This window comes from Doryrhamphus excisus, linkage group LG23 (assembly GCF_037039965.1).
Source record: "Doryrhamphus excisus strain RoL-2023G ecotype Guam linkage group LG23, RoL_Dexc_Guam_v1.1, whole genome shotgun sequence".
Taxonomy (NCBI): domain Eukaryota; kingdom Metazoa; phylum Chordata; class Actinopteri; order Syngnathiformes; family Syngnathidae; genus Doryrhamphus; species Doryrhamphus excisus.
Genome location: NC_136379.1, coordinates 5248519 through 5275763, shown reverse-complemented (window position 1 = coordinate 5275763; position 27245 = coordinate 5248519). Strand labels below are relative to the sequence as shown.

The window sequence follows — 27245 nt, the reverse complement described above, 5'->3', positions numbered from 1 at the left end:
GCTGGCGGAAGGGTATTAATATTGATATGAGGGGTGTTTAGTCTTGGTAATTTATGGCTTTGAGTTTGTTGTTATTGTTGCTGCAGAAAATGCTTTAATGAAGCCACGGATTCACCAAAAACCTCTGAAATTAAATATGCAATCAAACTGAAATGCTAACTGCTTTTGACCCAAATGCTTAAATAGTCAAATAATATTCTGAGCAAAAAATATTACATTTGTAAATCTGTGTATAAAAATCTTATTTGCATCTTGTTTGCAGATTATTCAGAACATAACTTACATTGAAAAGAGAATAGTATCTATTTCAAATTAGCTTCAATGAAAAGGTAGCCAATATTGCACTTATTTTCTATTATATGATATGCCATACGACCGCACGGTGGACGAGTGGTTAGCCACACAGCATGGAGACCTGAGTTCAATTCCACTCTTGGCCATCTCTGTGTGGAGTTTGCATGTTCTCCAGGTACTCCGGTTTCCTCCCACATTCCAAAAACATGCTAGGTTAATTGGCGACTCCAAATTGTCCATAGTTATGAATGTGAGTGTGAATGGTTGTTTGTCTATATGTGCCCTGTGATTGCCTGGCCACCAGTCCAGGGTGTACCCCGCCTCTCGCCTGAAGACAGCCGGGATAGGCTCCAGCACCCCCGCGGCCCTTGTGAGGATAAGCGGTAGAAAATGAATGAATGATAATAATAAATGTTTATGAATAAAATTACTTTAAGCATAAATTGTAATATCAAGAGAAAAGTATTTTGTCAACGTGCCAACAAAAGACAAACATTTCCCAACAAATAAAGATTTTACTCCAATAAAGTGGTGACATTAAAACAAAAATCTTGTAGTTTTGCCAGACTGATGGTGTAATATTTTGAGTGAGACGACTGACATTTTACAAAAATAAAGTTGGAATACTATGATTTTTTTTTCCCCAAATAAGCTAAATAATATGTAAAAATGTTATATAATAATAATATTATTATTACACAATATCTTTTTATGTTTTACAAAAATTTGTTGTCTATATGTGCCCTGTGATTGGCTGGCGACCAGTCCAGGGTGTACCCCGTCTCTGGGATAGGCTCCAGCACCCTTTGCGACCCTCGTGAGGATAAGCAGTAGAAAATGAATGAATGTATTATATCACACATGTATACATATTTACATATACACACATAAACATATTTTTGAAATGTTATATTTCACAGCACTATATGTTCCTCAGCCTCCATAGGTCTGATGACGCCGCCTTCAGCTCAGTGCTTGGCCTGATAATTGGGTCCTGGGGACACAATTCCAGAACCTTTTTAGCCATGTTCCTTTCTTGTCATCATACCTCATATAAACCGACTACCGGGCTCTTGAAGAAAACCCATTCTGTTCCGGTGCAGCCGGTTATCTGAACCGCAATGTTAATTATCACTTTCTGCGGTTATAGAACACGTGCCAGAGGTGTTTGATACATTTTTTAGCAGTGACAGCCAATGGAATCAATCAAAAAAAAAAAGATGGTGGATATGCTGCCTGGGGTTTATGAGCAGCTTGTAAAAGCTGATGGCTGTGGGGAGAACGCCCAGAAAGGGTGCAGCACCAGCCTGCACTTCCTGATGCTAGGATGACTTGGATGACTGTAAAAAGAAAGAAAAAAAAGTAACTCATTTCTACAATAAATTTCCAGCCTTCTAAGACGTCTCATATGGCAAAGAGGACAGAAACACAACACTCTTGCACTTTTACAAGACATAACACTTTTGCTGCCTTTGTGCTGTCAACACACTCAGGTGGAATGAATTTGAGGGAAAAACAGCAGCGTAAACAAGAGCATGAGCATCTTCTCTTCAAGGTTTTCCAGAAAAGTCACCCCCACCTCCACAGCAGACAGTCAGAAAGAATACTGGGGTTATTTATAACCCCATAAAGTGGTAAAGTGGTAGTTTATACATGTCTGACATCACAATTATGTAGTGATGGAGATTTTTTTAAACATATTCAGGGCTCTACATTAAAAACAAAAATGACTTGCCCATGGGGAATTCTTAAGGTGAGAACTACTTGCCCGAACTTGCCCCATGTAAAATGAAATGAAAATGTTTAATATATTTAGCATCAATATATGCTGATAATTCATCAGATAATAGTACTGACGCATTGTATTTGGAGATGTATGTTAACATGGCATGCCGTACTACCTTACACATGGTAGTCGTAGTAAGCAGTGATATTTATAAGTTGTGCACCACAATGACACATTTGTGTACTAGTAAAGTGTTTTTAATCCAGAAAAAAATGCTGAATGGTCAAACAATAATTTGTGAAGCAAAGGTGAGAAAAATACACAGACAAATGGAAGCGCTAGATTTTGTAGCTTGTGCAAAATCAGCACTTGGTATTGGATCTAATCGGTGGTGTTTCATTGTGACCACTTCAAATTGTCACAGCAATGTGATTCACTCTCCTGTGCCATCATTTGATTTGCTGCCGCTAATAAAATACTTATTTAGGAGGCACTGTTTCATTACTTTTTGCTGTTTTCCTTCACAATTTGTTGAAGAATTAGACCATGTTGGCAGGGACGCCATGATAGATGTTTTTGTAGTCAAACCATCGCTAATTGGTTGATTGCAAACAAGAACGGGTGTGAGTAAAACGCGGACTGCGGACCACGGTCTAAATAAACGATTCTGATTGGTCCATTTCAAGATTTGCAAGGATTGGTTTGCAAATTACCACCGGAATTACGCAGTCCGTGTTTTACCAACACCCAACAAGAACCGCTTTAAAAAAAACTCTTCACAGTAGTGAATGCACTTGCCCGACGGGAATATCACTGATTGGATTTACTTGCCCGAATTTTGTTTTAACTTGCCCCGCGCCATCGGTACATCGTTATTGTCAAGCCCTGATATTTATATCATGTTACATTTAACAGGCGGGCCTGCAATGGGTTGGACACCCCTGCTCCAACGTCAACCGACTGACTGGTCACTATGTCTTCTTGGTTTGTCAGTAGCGTAGATGGCAAGTAATGGACACGGCCATAAAAATGTCTATTTTGACACATGGCTCCCTTCTCCTTCTCCGTTGTTTTGCAACACAATCTCAGTTGTGAGTGTTGTATGCTTTCAATTGAATGATGCTCACATGTTTGCTTCCGTCTCTTCATGATTATAAGCATGTGATAGTTCCGTTAATGCCGTTATAAAGGAAGAGGAAGTGCATTAAGAGGCAGTTAGAGCCGCTGACGACAGTTCCCAGCAGTAAGTTAGGAGTGAATGTGCAAGGAGAAGCGATCAATGCCATTGATTCGATGCTGCAGAATTAGGGCTCGTGTTCCCTTTTTTTTTTCTCCTTCTTTACACGTAGAAAGTCTCTCATCCTCGCCGACGATGTCTGCCTTCACGCAGAGTGACAAGGTGACAAAGTATAAGAGAAGTTCCATCGGCTCGGAGCACATTGTGACAGACAGCGAATGGAAACAGAACGTGCACTCGAATGAAGCATGTTGTTGCTGCTGTATACCTTTAATGGTTGGAATGGGAAATGCATCGGACGTCCTTAGTAATTTAGCATACGTTCATCAGCGAATCCTTCAGAGATCTCCCCATCCTTCCCGCCCTTCTGTCACCCCTCCCTCCCGTCACTTGATGTCTCTTCCCTGTTGCATGTGTGTCAGTTGTTGTTGCCTCGGAAATAAGCAAAGTTTGACAGCAAGGACGGGGAAGTGCGGCACTTGACTGACAAGCGACGTTCCAGCAGAGAGGCAGGGAGATGATCTGAAGGAATCATTTTGATACTTTTAAAGATTCTGTTGCGGGGCGCCTGCATTGCTCAGTGGGTGCGGTGGCTGTCTCGCGACAGGAAGTTGATAATCTTCACTTGCTAAATGTACTGCAAAAAAGGGTAGTAAGGATAATTCATAATGCCGCCTACAACATACTAACTCCTTATTTCTAAAATCACAAATACTTCAACTTGCTGATATAGTTCATCTTCAAACAGCTAAAATAATAAAAAAAACATTTTTTTTTTTTTTTTTTAAAACCAAACACTAAAAATAACCAATTAGCTAAAAATGTCATCCAATACTTCTCTACAAGACAGGAGAAATATGATCTCAGGGAAGAAGTACATTTGAAACACTTCTATGCTAGGACTACGTTATGCTAGCCATAGCATTTCAGTATGTGGAATCAAACTATGGAATGGATTGAGTAAGACCCTCAAACAATGCACAACGATGAGCCAATTCAAGAAACAATACAAGCAGTTGATGTTTGCTAAATACAAGGATGAAGAGTCTTGAACCAGTCATGATGTGCTATATATATCACTATATTGACACTTACTATGGTACCCATTATGGCATTGGATGCTCATATCACCTCTTCTTCGGTACGTGACTTAAAATTAAAATTAAAATTAAAATTAAAATTAAAATTAAAATTAAAATTAAAATTAAAATTAAAATTAAAATTAAAATTAAAATTAAAATTAAAATTAAAATTAAAATTAAAATTAAAATTAAAATTAAAATTAAAATTAGGAAAGCAGGAAGTGAACAAATGTAACAGTTACTGATTGTAAAAGTACCAGATGGAGGGGTAGGATTTAATAAGCTTTGCTTCTTCCTACTCCTTTTGGACATGTGGAACTGTGAACTGATTATGTGATGCATTCAATTGTAATCTGATGCATGTTCAAATGAAATAAAATCATTACCATAATTCAACACCTCCAACGCTCTTGTAAAAAGATGGTAGAAATCTGAACACAATCCGTTGTGGGATTCGTCTTAATGGAAAAAATGGCTTTCCTCCTTGCTCGTTGAGCCCACCCATTTTATACGCCCACCACTTGATGGAAGACAGCTTTAAAAACAAAAGAAACAGGCTTTACGACACATCTTAAAATAAAGCTTGGTGGTCTACAGACTCGGAAGATGGGAGTTTGATCCTTTTTCCTGGAATTTGAGGCCCAACTATACTGAATATGGTGGCTGCTGACATTGTTACCAGTGCGAATGTCCTGAATCTGTCTTTGATTTATTCGATAAACAATGCTAAGGTTGACTCAAATTGCGACAAAGACTCTGAATCAAGTGTCATTCTTTGCCGGCCTTCCTGAGTTGTTTGATAATAGCATCTCCCTCCCTCTCTCTCTCTCTCTCTCTCTCTCTCTCTCTCTCTCTCTCTCTCTGGTGACAATCAGCCCCTTTCAAACAAGATGTAAGCGCTTCCCAGATATCTTGGGTCTCACAAGCCATCGCTCTGTGTCTCATTTCCCAGCGTATTGATGTCTTTAAGTGAGCCTCCCAAGCGCCTGCAGGGACTGGATGCTTTAATATAGATCGCTGTTAGGGTGTCAGAAGACAACTGATGGGCAGAGCTCAATATTAGCATGCTTTGTTGTCCTCTCAAAGACGCCAAATAGACACAAGTGTTGGGACGCACTGCCTAATAAATTAAGGAATCAATCATGGGTTGGCGCCAAGCTCCTAATTGTCTCACAGACTTCAGCTAAACACCTTTGTGGGAACACTTTGGGGAAGGGCCTTTTTGGCTTTATTCCCTAGGTGCAAAGGTAGATCCATAAAAACATGTGTTCCATTTCTTTTGTATACAAACAGGCTCCGCCCCCAGCCCCTGCACAGGATGCAGTACAGATGATGGATGGATCGGAACAACAAACTGTTTGGTTGCTGAGGATCTTACTGGAAGATCATCTCCATGTATCACTCTCAGTAGACGACCAGGATCCCGGTTAGGATATCCCTCATCGATTTTGGCTTTTTGAAACATGAGCCCCCCTTTTATGCACATCAGTTTCCCGGCCGGGAGTGCTGTCGCCCATGCAGTATGCTAGCTGCACAACTTAGCAAAGTATCATGTATACTCAAAGGATGTGTTTCAATTCACACACTTCCGTATTGACAGTAAGTGTCCTCGGAACATAGTAGGTTTGTTCCAATCTGTACAACAGAAACGTGGAATAACTCCAGTGGTTGAAATTCCCAGTTAAAAAAAAAGAAGAGCATAAGAAATATGGTTGTCATGTCCGATAAGTGTGATTTGGGACAGCATGGTCAAAATACGGGCGGCACGGTGGACGAGTGGTTAGCGCGCAACCCTCACAGCTAGGAGACCAGGGTTCAATTCCACCCTCCCTGTGTGGAGTTTGCATCGGTTTCCTCCCACATTCCAAAAACATGCTAGGTTAATTGGCGATTGGCGATTGTCCATCCATAGGTATGAATGTGAGTGTGAATGGTTGTTTGTCTATATGTGCCCTGTGATTGGCTGGCCACCAGTCCAGGGTGTACCCCGCCTCTCTCCCGAAGATAGATGGGATAGGCTCCAGCACCCCCGTGACCCTCGTGAGGAAAAAGCGGTAGAAAATGAATGAATGAATGGTCAAAATACAAAAGTACTCAGTGTACATAGTATATGTACATATTGAAGTAGAAGTACAAAAGACTACAAATTGAAACACAGCCAAACATACGTTTTTTTTTCAATCGGGAACATTTTTTTCACTGTGATTGGCTGGCGACCAGTCCAGGTGTACCCCGCCTCTCGCTCGAAGACAGCTGGGATAGGCTCCAGCACCCCCTGCGATTGTGAGGAAAAGCGGTTGAAAATGAATGAATGAATGAATATTTTAAAATGAAAATATGCAAAGAGGTCCAGTGTGGAGAAAGCAAAGGGTATCTTGTCCATGACTGGAGGAGGATTGAGGGTGATTGCAGAAGAGGCTACAAGTGCTGAGACGGAGGTGAGCGCGCTGCAGCGTGGAGGCAGCTGGACCGCAGTCATTACTCAGAAAAACGACTTGGAGTTGAGGACACAGCAAACCCGACTATCTCACATTAAACCTTCCTGCTCTCACTTTTACAATTATTGCCAGAGATAGTAACGCTGATAATTTCTTTTCAGCAAAAGAAACGGCAGTCACATTCAAATTGCTCCTTTGAGTTGGTGTAATAGGCCTTTTGCAAAAAGGTGACTAGTCTGGGTGAAGAAAAATCTTTTTTTTTATACTGAAAGTCCATATTTTTTTATCAAATGATTATCCAAGGCTTGAACTTGGTCTTGCCCCTGCAGTGATATGGACATGCATCGGTCCACTTTGCCTTATGGCTCAACACTCATTTTATCAGTCCATCTATGTTCCTACCCTGAGCTGTGGTCAGAAGCTTTGGGTAGGCGTGCAAAGGGCGAGATTGCAGGTACACGCAGCCAAATTGAGTTTCCTCTGTAGGATGTCCCTTAGAGAGAAGGTGAGGAAAAACTAAGAACTGCTGCTCCTCCGAGAGGAGTTGGCTCTGGCATATGGTCAGGATGCCTTCCAGACACCTCCCTGGGGAGGTATTCAGGGCACATCCGACCTGTAGACCCGGGACACACCTGGGAAAACCTCAGGATTTTTAAAAGGGGAAGCCTGGGCTTCTAGTTTGAGGCTGCTGAGCCTGGAACTCGAGCTTGGATACACGGAAAAAATGGAGGGAATGAATACACTTGAATGTGTAACAGTCACGGCAAGACTGCTATATTGAAGTAAATGACAGTAAATACCTTTTAAAATGAACTTAATACAACTTTTTTGTATTATTTTCACTTTTTGTTGTATGGAATTTATAGAGAGGCTGCCCAGCAGACGAGCAGTTAGCGCACAGGCCTCACAGCTTGGAGACCCGAGTTCAAGTCCACCCTCGGCCATCGCCGTGTGGAGTTTGCATGTTCTCCCCGTGCATGCGTGGGTTTTTTCCGGGTACTCCGGTTTCCTCCCACATTCCAAAAACATGCTAGGTTAATTGGCGACTCCAAATTGTCCATAGGTATGAATGTGAGTGTGAATGGTTGTTTGTCTATATGTGCCCTGTGATTGGCTGGCGACCAGTCCAGGGTGTACCCCGCCTCTCGCCCAAAGACAGCTGGGATAGGCTCCAGCACCCCCTGCAACCCTCGTGAGGATAAGCAGTAGAAAATGAATGAATGAATTAATTTATAGAGCTGTTCAGATTAAACCGAGAGCCAACAAAACATATCCTAATTTTCTCAATTTTCTCAAAGTATTATGCAATTTTATGAAACTTTTGGCTATACACAATACTATGTATCAAATACAAAATCTTTATTGGAAAAAATAGCAGCTAAACTAGCTGCTAATGAGCTGACCTCTCATCTCTTGTCGATGTTTACCATCTCAGCAGGCAGAGCAGGTCAGTTGTGGCGGTTCCATTAATGAGTACGTAATTTGTTTTACAGCTAATTTCAGAGAGGCTATCCACACGGAAGAGTATTCTGGGTGCCCTGTAAACGGCATCTATAGTGGGAAAATCTGAAAACACTGGTTTGTCGTTTTCATGTAGGCATGATGCAATGATGACGTCACTCGCCGTTGGTGTGCCTTGTGTAATAGATCGTTTTCACTCAGTGAACCGTTCTTGTATGTAGATACAAAATCTAGGTACATTCTCATGTGGACAGTGCCTCAGTATGGGGGCCTTGCTGTCCAATAAATGTCCAATTCTAAATTGGTTTGCCATATCGGATCACGTTGAGATCACCACTGTGGCATTTGAAAGGACCATGCAGCAGTCAGTTTTCTGCAGGACTTTAATCTACAGCTAATAAGCTCCAATACTATATACTAAAATACTATATACAATGCAATACTATATATAAAACCATCCACAAACCACAGCCCCAACCTAACAGTAAACTGGGTGAGCGACCACACCACTGTATTTCAATACCTGGTGTTAACATGCAGGTTTGCTGTCCTATTTAGTGCCCCTTCCCCCACATAATCATTGGGATTCTAATAAAAAAATATAGTCGGCAGTGAGTGCCCGATTGCACATCTTGTCTGCGAGGTCAAACTGCCCTTTGGAATATTATATCATTAAGATGATGCCATGTCAAAAGCCAATGAATCATCCTAATGACGCACCAGTGCTCTGCAGGAACAAGAAAAATAATTTAAAAACCAGGCAGCAGTGAGTGCAGGAAACATCCACTCAATGCTTTTCTCCAAAAAAGTTTTTTTTTCCGCGCAGCAGCTTCCCAGGAGGAGCTCTCCACAGTCATCAGTTAACTTTGCAAATTCTTAACTTTGCAAATGCAAACACTAAACTCTTGTGTATACTATATCGCTTATTCATAACTGGCTTAGCCATTAAGACTGCATCTACACTGCAGGTCTTAATGCCTATATCTAATGTAGTGCCTGTATATGAATTTGACAGTATGTTTACATTTTCATGCACACATGTCCAGCTGAACAGTACATTTACTACAGTACAGTACAGTACAGTTACATTGGGCAGCAAAGTTACAAAACTAAACAGTAGGAATTGCACGTAAAAAGTTTCAGTATTTACATTCCATCTCCTTTGGCTTGAACAAACCCCACATTTCATTTTTTTTCCTTTATACTTTAGTGAGCATTGCTGGATAATCCCAGCCTTACCAGTTACCAGCAGGTTACACTACGGGTGTTTTACACAGGGTTTGGTTCACTCTAAATGACATCACAAATGGTGTCCACCATTTCAACCACAACATGAAACGTTGGCGACTGCAGACATCATTGACCTGGCCTTCCCTAATACTGGAAGTGAGCGATGGTTGGAGAAGATTGCTTTGCTGTTCCATACACAAGATGAAGAAAATCCAGTAAATCTATTTTACTGGATATATTTTATTTTTTTATTGTTATTATAATGTTTTATTTTTTTGTTTTAGGATTTTTATTCATTATTTTACATTTATTTATTTTATTTATTATTTAATTATTTAATTTTATTATTTTTTATTTTATTTTATTTCACTATTTCAATGACAATAGGACATTTCCAAATGTTCTCAAGCATTCTCAGAAAGCTTTTGAGAGAAAACCTTAGCCTCTCCAATTCAAAAATATGGAACTTCCTTAATTCATTTTTCATAGGACAGAAGTCATGCATGTTTCCAATTAAGCAGATGTAAAGGCCTGGCCAGAAGGGTGCAAGAGACCAATGTGTTGTACCTCATCTCACACTATTCAGTGTGTCATTGTGCAGGATGCACACGGCCTTGTAGGCCGCTTAAGGGTATTGAATATCTCATCCGTCTGCTTACACTCTCATATTTGCAGATATCCAATCGTGTATGATCTTTCGCCATATACCAGACTATACAAGTCAATGCAATTACGGTGCCTAGCCAAATGTACCACATCAAAGACAAACATCTGAATCGGGTCACTTGAATCATGCTGTGCAAGAGCAGCCTTAAAGATGAAATTAACCTTGATACATTGACAAAAACCAAATGAAATGAGCCGGAAGAGAGTGTGTTTGTTTTTAATTAATTCCAAATCATTTTGAAGAGACATTCAATAAAATCAATGGCTCAAATCAAATATGGCACAAGGAGGAGGAATCGATGTGTTTCCTATTATAATGAGAAGTGGAGCAAAGCCCCATCGGCTTTCAGTCATGCCGGCCATCGATCGGCGGGGGCCGTGATTTACTTTTGTTCCAAAGCAAGCTTTTCAGCCCATTACGCTCTGCTCACCACTCTTTGGCCAGAGCCACTCTCCGTCTCCATCATCATTAACACCTGCCTGGTCATTAAATTGAGCGGGCAGATAATAGGACCGAGATTATGGAGTCCATCATTTCTCTTCCACATCACACTGGCTAACAACTTGTGCAGGGAGGGGGTCGAAGGGTTAGTGTGCCAAAGGGCCAAGGAGCACCAAAAAGTTTCAATATAGGATACGTGTGTTGTGTGGTATTATTGTGTACCTTCACCTTTGATACCAAGTACAAAGTGGAGCATTGGTGAATGAGGCTAGTAGCAATAGTTGGCCGTGGAAGTCTTAGAAGTTAGTGCATCTGCTTGTACGTAGATGATGTCTTAAAATGTTGGAGAAAAACGCATAATCTGACTGTTGTGGTCCATGAGCACCACACTATTCTGGTGAATGTATGTGGTAGCAACTGGTTTATCAATTACTTACATTTACCCCTAAAAATGTAAGGTAATCCAATTAATTTTACAAATACAGCATAGCAATAGACTACTAACAAAATATAATATAAACACACTCTTCTCTTTAATCCAGGCAGTGTGCCCGTTTCGTGACTGAATTTGGGCAAGGCGGAACTGTCCACAGCACCCACTGTTGCTTAGTGAGAACACAAAATACGTGCTTTGACTTTTGAGTCTCCAAATACCAGAATCCTCCCCAAAACATCAGAAAAAGCAGCTAGATTTGTCGCTTTTGAGAAAATGTGTTGTCAATGGGGGTTGGAATGGGCTGCACGTAGGTCAAGTGGTTAGCAAGAAGGCCTCGCAACTAGGAGACCCGAGTTTAATTCCACCCTCGGCCATCTCTGTGTGGAGTTTGCATGTTATTCCCGTGCATGCGTGGGTTTTCTCCGGGTACTCCGGTTTCCTCCCACATTCCAAAAACATGCTAGGTTAATTGGCCACTCCAAATTGTCCATAGGTATGAATGTGAGTGTGAATGGTTGTTTGTCTATATGTGCCCTGTGATTGGCTGGCGACCAGTCCAGGATGTACCCTGGATAAGCGGTAGAAAATGAATGAATGAATGAATGAATGGGGTTGGAATGCTGCCAGATCTATCGACAAAATCGCCAAGGTGGAAAAACAGTTTGCTATCTTAAAATTATGTGTGATGGTTTTTGTTTTATTTCTTCTGCAAGCACAAGTCAGACTGTCAAGTAATGACCTCCACGTTCGTCACTTGGGTAAACATGATTCTGGGCTGAATACGGAACAGCCTTCCAGACTCTAACTCCAGCCATCCTCAATAGAGTTGAGGTTCCGACCCCTGATCTATGTGGGCCTGTAGATGCAGAAAAAAGTAGTTGCAAATGTTGAGAATATAAAAAGGTTTTGAACTCAAAACATTACTCAGGGTTAACTAATCCATAATCCATAATCCATAATCCATAATCCATAATAATGCTTGTTTCCAATGAATTGCTTACTCAAAGCATTTTTTGTTCCACTCCCATTTCTTTTTGCATTTTGGAATTAACTTAGAACCTCCTTCAGGCCCAACAGGACATAAAAAAATATTTTTTTGTAATTTTTCAACGGGTCTTTCAAAATTTGTATCAGTATATATATATGTATTACCAAGAGTGTATTTACAACTTATGCACAACATTGTTCAAAATGATCCATGTGTTGTTTGTACAAAACACTTTCATAACAGTAGATCAGACCTGGACAACAATCCCTTGAGTCCAAAGATCTACTTAAACAACTATAATAACAAATAACTATAAATGGGGTTCCCCAGGGAATCCTTTTATGCCCATTATGTTTCCCAATGGTGTTTTTGTTAGGAAAGTAACTTGTCCTTCTGTCGTGAATTAAGTCAACTGGGATAGGTTCCACCCCTGACGTGACCCTGAACCAAGATTAACAGTATCAAATGGATAAAGCTAACATGCAGTCTTGCTGACGTGGCGTTCAAGCTATTTTTTTTTTCCAAGTTTATCTTGTGTATAACAATTCTACTACTTTAGTCGCTCTGCAAAGCAACATTAACCACCACAAGGGTGGCAGCGGAATGCACAAAGGTGTCCTTAGAGTAAATCCAAGCAAGCCATACAACCATTGCGATATTTCTATATCATTACACAGCTATGAGCCTGTTAAATTAAGCAATTTGTCGCCAGCTTTTCTTCATGGCCTTGACTGCAAGCTGCTGCATTACCTTAAGACTGTAATAATTAATTTATATTTCTCACACATCTGAAGGATAATGTGGTGTTTCTTCTCGACTTTCGAATGTGGATACCAATCAGTGTGATCGGTCGTCTGGCTCTATTCCATTTTGTGTTGAACGCTTTTTGTCAATCATGATAGAGGAGGACTTGGCCCAATATACAGTACGTTACGTGTAAATAATAAATGTAAATAGTGCTGTCCTCTTGCTGGTGCTGGATTGATTTTCCAGGTTCCTAAAGCAAAGAGCTTGTTGTGACGATCAATACATTCCATCTATGAATGATCTCTGAGAGCCTGAAGAGAGAAGCGCAGATGCCTCTGGAAATGAATTTGGGTCCTCTTCAACGTGGACCTTGCTCTCGTGTATCATTCCACGGTTGGAAGGAGTCGCTTAAGACTGTCTGGGAGAAAAGGTCAAGCTTAAGAGATTGCATTTGTCACAGCCGGATCCCCCGCTAAATGAGTACAGCATCTCGTCGACTCAAAGCCAACTGAATGAAAAGTGGTGACATTTTGATGTGTATTTAGCCTGAGCAGACAGAAGTTTAGAGAGCGTTAAATACCCAACATTATCGGTGGTAATGGTCCCTGCATAGTTGGTGCCCTCCACGCTTACGCTGATGCCCTAGGATGCTTACGTTGGTGCCCCTTCAGCCCTTACATGCTTGATTTGATGCTCCAACACCCGATTACTTACACTAGTATCCTTAACACTTATGCTTGTTCCTCATTGGTCAATACAACGATAATAACCAAATGATCACAACAATCCGCAAACTGTTTTCTGTTTTCTATTACAATTTAGTCTTGGCTACAATTTTATTGTATAGCCAAAAGCAATCAATCACCGGAGGTGATAAGGCCATCGATTTCCAGCGAGGACAAACACAATTGAGCCAGCGTGAAGCCTCCTGTGTAATAATTATAAAGCCCTTGCTTATAAGTGACATTTAGTGTGTTGGACGGATTTGAACCAACCTGCCTGACTTTGTTTGTCAATGACGTGCATGGCAACCTTGAGTCACAGCAGCTGTTGTCAATTAACAAGGTGACAGGTAATAACCGGCTTTATTATGAAGACCAGAGAGATGTTTATCTCAAAGACAGATTGCTGGAGCTGGTATGGTTTGATTGGAGTGACCTTCTCCGTGGTCGTGGCACCGAGCCTTTGCCAGGTCTCTGTCCTATGTGTTATTCTTAACAACACTGCTTTTGCTGCAAAGACATCGGAAAATCGGTCGGCTGGTATTGGCAGAAAAATTAGATCTCGGATCATCTGTATTGGTTCACAGAGCTGCATGCGCACCAACTCCATTGTGTCCATTGTCTGGAATTATTTCGCCTTTGGATTGTAAACATGCAAAACATTGCAGCATATAGGACACAAAATCAAAATGCATACGCACAGAAGTGTCAAATGTTAAAAGCTTTGGATGAAGTTAGATTTAGTTGTTTGATATAAGCACAACTCTAAATTTCTGCTTAGGAAATAGCTAAAACCTTCTGTTTGACGTGCATTCATCACAAACGGTAATCGTGACCTCCAGAAGGGGCCGTACAGCTTACTATGCTATGCTATGCTATACCGTACTGTCATGCTAGACTCGTCTAGTCACGATGGCGTTAGATGCTGCTTGACATAAAACTATTTTATAGTATGTTTAAGGGACAAGGCAGATTTAGTTGAGGAATTCTTATTGTCTGGAAACCAATATCCCATTAGGCTCATCGTCAGCATCCATGAAATTAAAGTTTCATTAGACTGACTCTGCGGTGATAAAAAAAAAAAAAAAAGCTGGGGGTATGGGCATGTTTTCAGAGTGGTCACTCTTCCCCATTTTGGGGGATGATGCACCCTCATTGCTTACATTCTTTATTCTCCATTTAAAGTTAAAGGGACTGTTTGCAACTTGCTTAGGATTGCATCTTTTTCCAGAAGAAGAAAAACACCAATGGCTAGTAGAAACCTTGATCTCTAGTACAAATTTTCCAGTTGAAAAATTGCAAATAATTGCATATTGCACTGTTGGATCAGAAGGGGGGTTTACGTAGAGCTTCAAAATGCAAAAGGGAGGAATGAGAGTGAGACAAAAACTACTTTGACTTTTCAAGGCTGTGGTCTTCACCTTTCTCTTTAATGCTTGTTTCCAATGAATTGCTTACTCAAAGCATTTTTGTTCCACTCCCATTTTTTTTTTTGCATTTTGAAGTTTACTTCAAACCTCCTTCAGGCCCAACACGACAAAAAAAATAAATTATTGTAATTTTTCAACTGTTCTTAATTTTTTTATCGGTATATATATGTATTACCAAGGGTGTATTTCCAACGTATGCACAACATTGTTCAAAATGATCCATGTGGTGTTTGTCCAAAACACTTTAATAACAGTAGATCAGACCTGGAAAACAATCCCTTGAGATCTACTTAAACAACTATAATAACAAACAACTATAAATGGGGTTCCCCAGGGAATCCTTTTATGCCCATTATATTTCCCAATGAGGAAACTAACTTGGTCTTCTAGTTTCTATACAATCATTCACATGTTTAGGACAAACACTATAGCTGTTTTTTATTGAATGTGTATGGTCCATAGCATACCTTCATTGGAAAAAACAGTAATAATGTAAAGCCTAGCATATAATGGCATGGCTGAAGTAGTAGGTGATTGTCTCACAATTTGCTGGTTGCTGGTTCAATCCTCGTTTCTCCTTTGACCAGGTCAAAGTATCATTGGGCAAGATACTTAACCCTCATCATTAGTTTCTCAGTACTTTGAGTACCATGAAGGTAGAAAAGTGAAAGTCCATTTACTGTATTCCATTTAGCTTCTTTCACAAGGTTAGACAGTATTCACTGCTTTCAAATGACTATTTTTTTTCTGAACCATGTTCGGATAATTGCAATCAGGGTCTTTGTATCTTGTCATACATGAGTCAGTTTCATTTCTACCACTTGTGAGCTTGGCTGGCTCGCCAAAACTTTGCATCAAGCCACCTGGCTCATGAAGACTGGCTCACACAGCACAATGCGGTGCTATAAGTCGTCTTCTTATATAAGTCGTTTTCTTTCCTCTCAATCTGCTTCAATGGAATCCTTTTTGATCATATGCAATCCCTCCTCAGCACCTGGCTGCTGACCATTCCCTGCAAACAACTGTCCAGTTGGCACAGAGAAGGCGATAGACATGATGAATATGCTCCACATTTCCAAGATGGACAAACTGGGCTAAGACACGGCATGTTAAGCATGAGGGAAGCTAATCAGTTTAGGCGAATGCTGAGGATTATGCAGTCAAATAAGAGTTGTTGTTCCAAGCGACAGATTCTGCACAGGACAGCGGATCAGCTCGTGGTTTTGTTATCGGAAATATATTCCTGAGCTTGCCTAAGCCTTATTCGCGTGCCGCTGTTTACCATGGGGCCTGTTGTGGAGAAAGTGTCCAATTAAGTCTGGATTTGTTGGCATATGCTATCACATCAGTACTCCCTGTGTCTAGTCTCATCTATGCACTTGTGTGGTAGGGTGTTACGGCTGCAGGCCAGCACTTTTTAAATCATTTCCCGCAGCTAAATATGGGCATGTATGCATGCGATAAAACCAGCTTGACAGAGAACCAATGCCTGTGGAAAAGGGTGCTTTATTTACTTTAAAATGTTACTACAGTCAAACCTGTTTATGTTGGCAACCCGTGTATGTCGCCGAGAACTGGTCCGACACGCCCCTCCATCAGCGATTTACACACGCTTACAAAACAAGTCAAATTTCATCATTTTTACCCTATCAATTGTAAGGTAGGGCTGCACGGTGGTCGAGTGATTAGCACGCAGACCTCACAGCTAGGAGAGCAGGGTTCAATTCCACCCTCGGCCATCTCTGTGTGGAGTTTGCATGTTCCCCCCGTGCATGCATGGGTTTTTCTCCTGGTACTCCGGTTTCCTCCCACATTCCAAAAACATGCTAGGCGACTTCAAATTGTCCATAGGTATGAATATGAGTGTGAATGGTTGTTTGTCTATATGTGCCCTGTGATTGGCTGGCCACCAGTCCAGGATGTATCCCGCCTCTCGCCTGAAGACAGCTGGGATAGGCTCCAGCACCCCCCACAACCCTCGTGCGGATAAGCGGTAGAAAATGAATGAATGAATGAATGAATTGTAAGATAACACTTCACCCAATTGACATGGTTAACAAATTGCAAATAAATACAAGAAAAATCAGAAATAATTAATCCTTAATTAATTTAAATTAAAAAAAATAAATAATTTAAAATAATCAGTTTGCACACTAACTGTATTCATCCATCCATTTTCTATGCCGCTTATCCACTAGGGTTGCATTGGTGTGCTGGAGCCACAATAACTACTATTTATACTGCAATAACTACAACATAAATAATTATATAACATACTAGGGATTAAACCGATACTCGTTGTAGATAAGTACCCTTTACAGATTAATTTTTTATATTTTTGTCGAGTACGTGCATGAAACCAGTACTGCTCGTCATTATCCGTAATTTTGAGGGAAAATCCTCATTATGTGTTCACTTCGTCATGCTCTGTGATTGGCCGGTCACACACAGTGACCGCCCCTCCCGAGACAGACTGTATTGTGTTTGTGTCAGGGCTGTTCAGTCACATTTTCAACCCTTTCATTTACATTTTGCTCCAGAAGTCCATAGAAAGTGAATCAAACTAGATTACAATTTTTGCATATAAGTATATAAATCTAGAACTCTCCTCCAACTATTACATATATTCACAGATAATGTCTTTTCATATCATTTCATATCACGTCTTTGGAATGTTTTATATTTGTATATTACTTTATCCACCCACCACTACTGAAAAGTCCTAAATGCTCGTGGCGACAATGGCTTTTTTTGGTCAATTTTATTAATAGCAATCCCATACAATCCCGAGGGCCAACAATATCCTTGTGTTTAATCTCACTTTTCTATTGCTCTATTTATGTGAGTTGTGACATTGGCCTGCTACTCTACATTTCCAATAACCTTTCAGCAGTATCATTACAATGCCTGGCAGATTTTTCCGAGCTAAATAGTTTAATTAAAAATTGAGTTGAGTTCATTAATACATAATTAAATTAAATATAGAGAATATTTGATTAGGCAAACGGCTCGTTTTTTGAAATTTCTAATTATCCTATCTACCACATTGCACTGCTGCAAATTAAATATATTTTTTGATACCTGTTTTTAGATGCAGTAGATGTTTGCTGCGGTTTCAAGCACAGCAACTAAAAGCAATGCTGACTCTGTAATACAGTATTGAGTTTTTTTTCCCCCTTTCCATCATGTTTATGGGTGAGGAGGTCAGGTCAGAGGTTACGGAGAGTACTCCATTAGAACAACTGCTGCCCCTTCAGCGTTTACACTTTATGTCATATTTATTCTTGGGGGAGTTCTTCTTCTTTTCTCTGTACATCTGTCAGATTGGCAAACAATACCCTCCAGACCAAGACCCTGTGAGGACTTGGAGGGAAACTATCATTGGCCATATTATTAGGTACACCTGCACACCAGGTCAATTGTAAAAGTTGAATCTTAGCTTTTATTGACAGCCAGGTATTAGTGTAATTGTTATTTTTGTGGTATACAACTATACTGATATATGATCTGTAAAGATACAGTCTGTGTATTGGAGCTCATTAGTCCCGGTGTACCAAATGAAGATGTATCGGCAGCCAACCAGCACTGTTTCTTTGTGTGTCATTATTGTTTAGTTCCTTCTATTTTGACTGCCGTTTCTTTTATTCCATCTTGCTTTCACTTTCTTGACACCTTCTTTAACCTTTTTTGTCATTGTCTTATCCAAACTTTGCACCGCCTGCGGAGGAAAGTTTGTCTGTGACATTTTCCTGACCTTTTGAACCAAATTCCCTGTCTTTCTTTGCCCTGTGTTTTATTTCCCTTTGCGTGTGAAACAAGCCCAGTGTTGAATTAGCTTCTTGTCTAGTCTGTTTGAAGAGTGCTGGATAAAGAGACAAAAGGAAATCACAGAGGCTGTTTAATACTTTTCATAAAACCTCCCCTGGGCGCGTGAGCCTTGGTGATATCATGCTAAATTCATGTATGTTGCCAGTAGCATCCCGCTAAAACGAATACTACAGCATGCTGCTGCATAAGTGTAACTGTACTACAGTAACTGTAGTATAAATGGCATTAGAATGTTGTCGAAGTTTCAGCATTTGGAAGTGAGTTCTGGAAGAAGTTTGAGATGATTTCATCTAACACCGATATGGGCATGCCCAGATACGTTGTAGGCCTGCACCCCCCCATCTCTGTTTCGCTCTGTTTTCAGTGGTAGCAATGGCTCCCAATAAACGTTTATTCTGGTCCAAGGAGTTTCAGGTAGAAGTGTTTGGAGAAAAAAATGTTGAAGCCTGACGCCTTTCTAACGTTACTTGGTCAGGTCGAAGAGTTAGAATAGCAAACTATAATTAATAATTTGTTGGTGTTTAATTACCTGTGTTTATTATCTGTGCATTCATGCAAATTACAAGTTCACTTATGTCTGGACTTGCTGACTTCCTGAGTTTGTTTTTTTTTTTGTTAACACGGGTAGTCCTGCAAAAAAATGTGTAATGACCACATTGAGGCAGGTAATCCAAGAAAATACAGCTGGAATAGGTTCAGATTCTGGAAGATCTAGAAAGCTTTCTATGCGGGTTATTGTGTGTAGCTGCTCTATAGCAGTCCATGACTCGATATAATGGGGCGAAAATGAGCTTATTAAGTCCCCTTCAATTACTAGTTGGCAGAGTGCAGTGTCTGCATTTTAAGACGTGTAGGGAAGCCTGTTTTCTTTTTCCACATGGGGTGGGTCGAGGTGGAATGTTCAGGAGGTTTTTCCTTCATCGATAGACACAATTTCAAAAGCATTTGAGCACCTCTACATTTGAGCACCTCTACTCTCAAAAGTGAGGGAGAATTTTCTCCTGTTTGGTGCACATAAACAGGCTCTTGGGACTTATATTACACATTGAGAACCATTAAAAACGATTTCAAGATTAATGTACCAATAATTCAACGTCATAGGGCCAAACTGCTCAAAGACACTTTGAGAGAGAAGGGGTTTCATGTATTTATTTGACAACTGTTAAACGATAGCAAATTACGTGACATGACCAGAAGTTACTCCTTATCTGGTTGAGCTTATGCAATGGGTGTACTTCACATTTCAGGAATTTAGCAACATATGTTGTGAAAGAACAACTGTTTCAATTAACAGAAAGATTCATTCTACAATAGAATTCTCCTCTCCTCTTATGGGGGTCCCAAAACCCCCAAAACAAAGAAAATTTGCAAGTTTATATCCGTGTCTTTGTGTCAGTTCAACTTGGTTGTTTCTTAAATCGATCTTACAGATTAGGTTCATGGGTTGAGTTCAATGACAGTCATAAGTGCATAACAAAAATCCAGAAAATCTTTGATAGGATACATTATGACGGTCAATGTGCCATGCATTTTCTTTGGTATTATTAATAGTACACCAGCTATTTTTGAAACTCTTTGGTCTCCCCAGCTCTTAATTGCATTAACACACAAACACACATGACATTCTGCAGTAGTTAAGTCCTCTTTGTGCCAATCTAGAAACACGAGCGCTGATCCTGTTGACCGTGTCTCCCTCTACCTGAGGCCTTTTATGAGCCGGGGATTCCAACTCTCGGGGGAACCTTTTTAAGCCTTTTCTTCAATTAAACCGTCTCACAATTGCTGTGTGGCATCATGCTCGAATCCCTCCCAGAGGTGGATCAGTGGGTGAGGTAAACAAAGATACGTAGACGTCCACATCAAACACCTGGATGTATGCCTCAATCATTTAGGGCTGTTGTGTATCCATTTATTGGTCCTGGTATTGTCTCGGGATTGGGAGAAAGTAAATGGAAAGCGATTAAAATAGAAAGGATCCGGAACACAATGAAGGAACTGCTTCTCCAGCTTCTCTGCCATTCACCATTTGCCCACTAGAGGATCTCAAACATTTGGCCGTGTGTTGTTCTGCATCATTCTGCTCACCACCCTCTAATTTCCCAATCAGTGTCCTGGAATTGTTTCCTCCTTTGGGAGAACAGAGCAGATGTCCTGATTTGGGCCTGCTGGCTCTTGATCTAGTCCAAGGGAGGTGTGATGAGGGGGACAGTGGCTACCTTGTGACTAGAAAACTGCTGGTTTGACTCCAGTTTTCTGTGATCTATTGTTCCTGATGGTGTCATCAAAGTCAAATTCCCAGCTGTGGTGCTTGTAAGGAATAAAGCCGGCTGTTTCTAAGACATTCTTTCTTGTCATGTTACCTGAACTTTGGCAGCCATTCTGATGTTTATGGCCATGCTATGAAACATAATAAAACCCCTGACAAGTTTGCTAATAATCATATACGTTCTGGTAGAGGATACAAAGCTAAGGAAGGAAACTGTCAACGATTATTTTCTTAAATTGTTAACATTTTTCAGTGGTTGTTTTGGTAGTGGGAAGAGAGGATAGAAACATTACGCTAGCATAGCTATACGAGCTAATGTGCTAACACTCACATTCTAACAGTAACATCACGCTAGGTCAGCCAATCCGCTGGAGAAATACAAAACGATCAAATTTACAGGTCCGACATCCATAGCTGACCGGATTACTGGCGCAGCTCCAGTCTGAATTTAAAGATGTGTAGCAAAGCCTGCTGTTTTTTTGACAAAGTTATACGTACAGCGTTCCCTTGCTACATCAGTTTGAACATCACTCCCTAACTGTATCACATTTTTTTGAAAATTAATTAACTAATAAATGACTGCTGTTGATATTGTCCATTATTAGTCCAAAGATACTAAAAAAAACAACAAAAAGTTATATGTAGTATGTATTCTGGCCACTAGGTGTCAGTAATGTTACATGGTAAATTCCATTCATTCTGCATGTAGTCAGTCTGAAATGGCACGGTTATCACTGTCGGGTTTGGAACCAGTTAAACACAATAAACAAGGGGTTTTGAAATATAATTAGATTGTTCATTACACCAGAAATTAAACAAAAATATTACCCAGCCATGCTGGCGTCAGTGTGGTACAGTCAATGTTAACCATTCACATGTGTTTTGGTTCTGCCCAAATATCACAATATAATTTTTGGAAGAGGGCATGCAAAACCATGGAGAGGATTTTGGGTTACAATGTGACTTTTTCATGTAAGGCATTGTATCTGGGCCACCTGGTGGGAGGCTTTGTGTTAAGAGAAGATAGGTATTTGTATAAAATCATGTTGGTAGCAGGTAAAAAAAAGCCATTACCAAAAAACGGCTTAATCTAAGACCCCCGGTACTGGAGGACTGGCTTTGTGTGATGGACACAATACATGACATGGAACTGTGGACACATAGATTGAGGACTGAAGAAGACATGTGTGGAGAAAAATGGGTGAAATGGACACTGTTCACGGACAAATAGCAAGGAAATGACTCGAATTGCACCATGGTAGGGAATGTGGGATAGCCAAATTGTGTGCTGTGTGTGTCCGGTGCCCCATTTTTGTTTTGAGTGTGTTTGTATTGCTGTTGACATTTTGTATTTAAAAAAAAAAAATGAAAAAAATAAGTAAAAAAAAACAAAAAAAAACAAGGGGTTTTGGAATTGGGCTTCCTGTGTTGTTGTAGTAGTACTAAACAATGAGGACTGACGTGACAATATGCGTGTTGAGATTTATATACTATATATTTATTATATATTTCACTATCAGTAAAGGTAATACAATGTTTACCAATAATAATTATATCAACAATGCTCGGGATGCATTATCACATCATCATTATCAAGACGTTATAAGGGTAACCTTTATGAGAAAACATTGAGCTAACACACTTGCAGTCTCCGTTGGTTCAAAAGTTAAGGCTCTGAAAATCCTGCTCACTTGTCTTCCCATGTTGAGACGACGGTGCAATGAGCCGATCAGGGGCTGCTGTTTAGGCGGAAAAACGATCAAGTTGGCCATGCAAGGACTGCACATTTATCACGGGGGTGTTTCTCCTCTTGGTGCTGTTTGCCTAGCGCTCTACCTAGGACTGACATTTTCTTCCCAGGATTTTTATTCCGGATCGCGGGGCATTTGTGGTGGCTCAGTTGGTCAAAGTGGTGAGCTCACTCCCCATGTCTCCTCTCATTTGCTTCTTCTTCTTTTTTTTCTCTCTCTCTCTTCTCCTTCCTATGTCTTGTTTTAGAGCCTGGAGTCAAAAACCTGTGGAGGAGATCATACGTCAACATTTTTAACGGTCACCGGAAAGCCTCGCAGGTATGTCGAGAATACGTATAATACGTATATGTTCATGTTAGGTAACAGTTGGAACTGTTCCACCACAGTCCTATAGGTGGCAGTAATGAATATTACTCCACTAGTCCTTTAGTCGCACTTAAATGTAACGGATTCCACCCAGGCTAATGCCTTGCACAATTCACCCCTAGTAGATGTACAACAAGTATAAAAAAAGGTATGAATATGTCAAATGTCTTATTTGAACTTTCATGTCACTGCCGCCATCAGCCAGCGAGCATAGGGCGGGGAACTGCACGGCTGGTTACAAATGACATGTGATCACGTCAGCGGTGGGTCAGCCCCCGTGTTAGAAAGAAAATGTCTGCGTCGCCATGGTGAGGCATAAGACAATTAGACTTTGGATTGTTTTTCTTTTCCTCTGCCAAGTTATTCCCCTTCATCTTCGCCGCTCATCCATGTTGGCGTAAGGTGACTGAGCGGACGGCCGCCGCTGCTTATCAGGGAAGTGGCTCCGTTTCAAATTGTGTCCATTAATTTGGTCGAGAAGGGAAGACGGCTGTCATGGTGGTGGAGAAGAACGATAAGCACGCGGGTATAGAACATTAGCCTCCATTGCAGGGGCACCAATACCAAAACTATATACAAAATTCTGTCGTTGTCAAAACAACCAAACTCTTCCATTGCATCTCATCAGAGTTAATGCACCATTAGATCGTTATCATATTATGAAGCGACCATTATAGCATGATATACTGTATTATGGCACTAATACACTGGAAATTGCACACAGTACAGAGTGTTCTCCATGGGACCCATAGAGTGTTGCATATGGTCACTTTGTTAGGGCTGCCATTAAAGCACGCTTCCACTGCTCGTTAATGGAAAGCGGAAAAGGAAAGTCACTAAAATAATACTATGGGTCCGCCCGAATACACAAATCCCCTGTTTATTGTGGTTAATTGGTTAATTGGAGGGCTGCACAGCGGTCGAGTGGTTAGCGCAGACCTTTTCTCAAAATGGTAACCCAAATTTGATGCCAAATGCATATTTTAAACATTTTTGCATTTATTTATTTCTCTAATTCTTCTTTTTCTATCTCATTGTTTGTCCGATTCAAACCAATTGAGGACATGTTGGCGATCTATCAGTACTTCTCAACACATTTTCCACAATCAACCATCCATTTTCCATGCCGCTTATCCTCACTAGGGTCGCAGGGGTATGCAGGAGCCTATCCCAGCTGACTTCAGACAACGTACTGGTTGCAAGCCAACCACAGCCCCCTATGTGTCCACCCGAATACACGAATCCCCTGTTTATTGTGGTTAATTGGTTAATTGGATGGCTGCACGGCAGTCTAGTGGTTAGCGCGCAGACCTCACAGCTAGGAGACCAGGGTTAAATTCCACCCTCGGCCATCTCTGTGTGGAGTTTGCATGTTCTCCCTGTGCATGCGTGGGTTTTCTCCGGGTACTCCGATTTCCTCCCACATTCCAAAAACATGCTAGGTTAATTGGTGACTCCAAATTGTCCATAGGTATGAATGTGAGTGTGAATGGTTGTTTGTCTATATGTGCCCTGTGATTGGCTGGTGACCAGTCCACTGTATACCCCGCCGGGATAGGCTCCAGCAACCCCCGTGACCCACATGAGGATAAGCAGAAGAAAATGAATGAATGAATAAATGGTTAATTGGACCCAGAAGTGTTGTGTATTTCTGTGAAGTAGGATTTCTTATTCATAAATCAAATAAACTTGTATTACCCAATATAGTACACTTATAAGAAAATAATACATAATATAAACTCACACATCGGGAGAGTTCCTTGTTGTTCCTTTTTTTACCACTACTTCCTCTGGTGGCTATTCTATCATTACTGCAGTGCTTCTCAATTATTTTCTATCATGCCCCCCTCCATCCCCCCTTCCCCTTCAAGGGACAGAAATGTTTTCACTCGACATATTCAGCAAAGCAGTTTTCCTTGGAGTGAAATTGACAGAAAGCAGATTGAAATGCCTCATGGATATTACATTGCTGGAGATAAAAAGACAGCTGCTCAACAGCCAACCTTCTCTAAGATCTTGGAGAAGATCGGGAGCTTGGAAATAGGCCTGAAGTTGTTGGGGGTCAGTCGGGTCCAAGTTTGCCATTTTTAATGAAGATCAGCACCCGAAGCGGAACATAACGCCAACAATAACAACAATATTAGGAACGCTTCTCAGTTGGGTGCAGTACCCTCGTACGCCACTGGCAAAGCTACAACCACAGTAGTAAAGTGTGCAGCCTCAGTATTCATGGATCTGACAAAAGCCTTTGATACAATCAATCATGACATCCTAATAACTAAATTAGAAAGGTACGGAATAAGAGGATTCGTTCTGAAATGGGTCAAAAGCTACTTAGCTGACAGGAAGCAATATGTACAGCTAGGAGAATACACATCTACAAGTTCATATATTACGTGCGGAGTTCCCCAGGGGTCAATACTGGGGCCAAAATTGTTCAACTTGTACATCAATGATAACTCCAAAGTAACGAAAGACTTAAAGCTGGTATTATTTAGATGATACCACTGCTTTTTGTTCTGGAGGGAGTACAGACGAAATAATTATGTGAACTGATTATGTGAGGCACTCAATTGTAATCTGATGCATGTTCAAATGAAATAAAACCATTACCATTACCAAAGTCTGGGCACATTTTTACATTTATATATTATTTTTATTAGAATGTGTGCCCAGTGTTGGGGATGGCGTTTATGGTGATTAACCAACATCAACTGCATCCAGCAGCACAACATTTTGTCAGCGTGTGATGATGCTGCATGCCTGCAACAGATGCATCCATATTTATCAGCTTGGCATGGCTCTCCAACATGAGGCCAGCACAAACGTAAACGTGCGATGAAGCCATTAGCGCCGCATCTGCATCCGCGTGATTCATTTTTATTTGACGACAACCCTGCAGCATCTCACATCACTGGACGTGACACGGTCATTAGGGCGGGGCTATAAAAGCGACAGCCGCCACTGGCGTGCTTCTTTTATCGTTGTCGTTTCACCTCAGCCTTAAAATGTTTGAGTTGGAGCAAATCTGCAGCGCTTTGTTTTAACACCAGTTAAACCAGTAATACCAATGGAATCCCTGTCCAAGTGGACATTTCACATCACTTTAATCTATTCTAATAGCTTTTTATGCACAACAAATCCCTTTTGAGGACCCCACCCCCCCCTTTTTTTAATGCCGCCTTTGGCATAAACACTGCAACTGGAAATAGGACTCAGTGACTCACATATTAGTTTGATGCTCGGAATACTAATATGAAACACTCAAAAGGGGACAGAAAGGAAGAATGAAATATATATAATATACATAAGTGTCTCTGGGGCTAGGCCTCACAGCTAGGAGACCCAAGTTCAATTCCCCCCTCAGCCATCTCTGTGTGGAGTTTGCATGTTCGCCCCGTGCATGCGTGGGTTTTCTCCGGGTACTCCAGTTTCCTCCCACATTCCAAAAACATGCTAGGTTAATTGGCGACTCCAAATTGTCCATAGGTATGAATGTGAGTGTGAATGGTTGTTTGTCTATATGTGCCCTGTGATTGGCTGGCCACCAGTCCAGGGTGTACCCCGCCTCTTGCCCCGAAGACAGCTGAGATAGGCTTCAGCACTCCTGTGTGAACCTAGTGAGGATGAGCGGCATAGAGAAATAGATGGATGGGAATATTGGATGTGATTTTGTGATTGGGCTGCACGGTGCGGAGTGGTTAGCACGCAGGCCTCACAGCTAGGAGACCCGTGTTTAAATCCACACTGGGTCATCTCTGTGTGGAGTTTGCATGTTTTCCCCGTGCATGCATGGGTTTTCTCCGGGTATTCCGGTTTCCTCCCACATTCCAAAAATATGCTAGGTTAATTAGCGACTCCAAATTGTCCATAGGTATGAATGTGAGTGTGAATGGTTGTTTGTCTATATATGCCCTGTGATTGGCTGGCCACCAGTCCAGGGTGTACTCCGCCTCTCACCCGAAGACAGCTGGGATAGGCTCCAGCACCCCCACGACCCTCGTGAGGAAAAGCGGTAGAAAATGAATGAATGAATGAATAAAAGATCAGTGAACAATCTCGTATCCCTGCGCTTCCGACGATGAATTCCCATAATAGACACATGAAACATGGCAGGGCTGCACTCGGTGAAGAG

The 27245-nt window shown here is 41.0% G+C and overlaps 1 protein-coding gene across 4 annotated transcripts in view; it reads left to right on the top strand.

Annotated features, from left to right (window-relative positions):
- The window catches only part of lingo2 (leucine rich repeat and Ig domain containing 2), a 228782-nt gene that overhangs the window by 69483 nt on the left and 132054 nt on the right, over nucleotides 1-27245 (top strand). For 3 of the 4 annotated variants that reach the window (XM_058054395.2, XM_058054378.2, XM_058054368.2), the window contains one exon: nucleotides 22992-23062. The gene's annotated coding sequence lies outside the window, so the exon portion shown is untranslated. Of the gene's footprint in view, nucleotides 1-22374; nucleotides 23063-27245 lie in introns of those variants that run through there. The other variant, XM_078788446.1, reaches the window with a different exon arrangement.